This window comes from Alosa pseudoharengus, unplaced genomic scaffold (genome assembly GCF_046254945.1).
Source record: "Alosa pseudoharengus isolate Yale_2024_CS ecotype anadromous, Long Island Sound unplaced genomic scaffold, YU_APseudo_1.1 YU_APseudo_1.1_scf_8, whole genome shotgun sequence".
In the NCBI taxonomy this organism is placed as follows: Eukaryota; Metazoa; Chordata; class Actinopteri; order Clupeiformes; family Clupeidae; genus Alosa; species Alosa pseudoharengus.
The window spans coordinates 6,768,941-6,771,440 of record NW_027468870.1 but is presented as its reverse complement, the minus strand read 5'-3'; the positions used below and the strand labels follow the sequence as shown (position 1 = coordinate 6,771,440).

Sequence of the window (2,500 nt, the reverse complement as noted above, 5' to 3'; positions counted from 1 at the left end):
TGTGTGTGTGTCTGTATGTGTTGGTGTGTGTGTATGTGTGTCTGTGTGTGTTTGTGTGTCTGTGTGTGTGTGTGTGTGTGTGTGTGTGTGTGTGTGTGTGTGTGTGTGTGTGTGTGTTAAATGAAAAGAAAGCCACAAGTAATTAAATAACACATTCGGTTTGATGTCTGGTGGGTCCTCGCCAACGCATGGCCCCTGGAGACATCATCATCACAACCTTTGACCCCTCTGGTGTCAGACGTTTGGGGCTTGGGGGTACGACAGGCACCAGTGGGCAGTAAATGGGCAGGATTCCGCAGACGAGGTCTACAGGGTCGAGCAGCTTCATTCTCACATGAAGAGCTTCCTGCTCCTGCCTGTGAGGAGGCTTGTCAGCCTGCGGAGTTGAAGAAAGATAATTAAAAACCACGAGAGGAGGCCAATTCATCACCACAGCCAGAGCCACGGGATAATACACTCCCTCTGCGTGTGGGTACGGGAGAGTGTATCTTTCTGGCCATTATAGCGTTGGTGAAATAGGTGTGACTAAAACTAACTGCATCACAAGCTGTAACATAGCATTCCGTATCTCACTGCGTCCGCTGAATGGCTGCCACGATCACAGAATGAAATAAACAATAAAACTACACTTTCACCAGGAAATGTGATCTGAATATATCAGCCTTCGAATTGCAGCAGCTAGCAAGAAACATGCTCTGAAAACAGCCTGACTTACTATAGATAGCAATTAAATGTGATCTGAAAACATCAGCTTTCGAATTACGGCAGATGTCAAGAAATGTGTTTGGCAAACATCAGACTTCAAGTTGTAGTAGATAGCCAGAAATGATTATCTCTGTATTTTGTGAACTGTCAGTAATGGAGTTGCATACCAAGTCGGCTCTTTCAGATGATTTAATTGTCTTACTGAGATTAATCCGTCAGCTCTACACTGATGGCTAATGATTTCAGACAGAATAAACAACATCAGTGGATTCACCCAGTGATTGACTTTGGGTACTTAACATAATCTGTTTGATAGAATAGACAGTTTATTGTGATCTTTTCAGAGCAAAGCAGTAGGGTTTTGTGGAGTAAAAGCTGTGTATAGGCCTGGCCTTGTTCCCACACTGTTAGCCTTGTTAGGATACCAATGGAGTAAAAATATACTAATACAATTAGTGACTGGTCGGAAGTACTCAATATAAAGCCTAAATATTAAAACCTAGATAACACTACATAAGCGCTTTCAGATATAACCTCCGGAGTATATGAGGAGGTTTGTCAAACGGAGGTCCTACCCTTCGGATGATTCAGATATGATGCTAACCTGCGGACCTAATACTGACCTTATACGGACGTATGTGTGAACGACATACACGCACATTACAGAATCTCCGTGTGGTTGTCGAGTGAGGGGTGGGGGCTTGTAGAGTTCACAAGATGCGAGACATGACGCAGAATATATGCGGCCGCTGCCTGTCACAGCTGCTTTTTGTTTACAAAATATAGCCTATGCATTATGTAGGCTAAAGAAGAGAAATCTATTGTGCATAGGCTAATACTTGAAGTAGGCTAGTCACGTAAGTGCGCACTTGAAATTGACCTAGCCTACAGTATTTGTATGTGTGCTTCAAATAAACACATTAATCTGTTTTCAACGTTATGTACCAATCTGGTTTGCGTTGGAGAGAAAGAGCATGCACAAACTTTATGGTAGGCTACCAGCCAATTCAGTAGGCTAACTCAAGACTTCAAGATCATACAACGTTTTTAAGCAACAAACAAAATACTAACATTAACAGTGAAGTTGTTCGTTTTTTCATGGTTTATTTTTTCCAAAAGCATCCTATCCCCATGTGTCTATTGCATTTACGTAAGGAGCTTGGAACAAAGTTGGGTTTTCTTTGTTTTCATTTTCTCTAGGCATATGCTCAGCAAATATCAGCGAGCTCAGCAGGTCATGAAGGCTATCAATGAACAGAAAACCGTGTTGGTTAACAATGTATTAAATACTCCTGTTATTGTCGTCAACGACGTCGCTATAGGCTACTGCCTTTTCAGCGCCTTCTGCTTATGATGATTCAGTCTTCTGAATTCGTTTGTCCTTGCCATGCAGTTGTAGGCTAACGTGTCTCTAACGTTCCCTTCAGGTGTTCTATCAAAATGTTGTATGCCCTCATGGACAGTAGCTCCGTGATTTTCTGGACAGCACTATGCCACTCCATCATAACACTGGCATTTAAGTCAGATCTAACCACATGGACGCACGAAAGAAACGTCACCAACACGCCCTCTCACTAGGTGTGATTTTAACCGCATGTTCTACTCCTCGTTCAGACACAGCACATTTACATAATGTCCGGAGGAAATACTAGGGGGGGAGTAGTATAAACACCGGGTGAATTCGGACTTCCATATGACCGGTTATGTCATTCAGATATACGGCCCCACCATTTAACATCGGCAGAACCTCCGGTCTTACACGTATGTCTGAAAGCGCTTCATGACTCAGTAGTAA

General features: G+C 42.9%; 1 protein-coding gene across 1 annotated transcript in view; it reads left to right on the top strand.

Annotated features, from left to right (window-relative positions):
• Positions 1 to 2,500, top strand: part of rtn4rl1a (reticulon 4 receptor-like 1a) — a 9,259-nt gene that overhangs the window by 4,593 nt on the left and 2,166 nt on the right. The gene's annotated exons all lie outside the window — the stretch shown is intronic.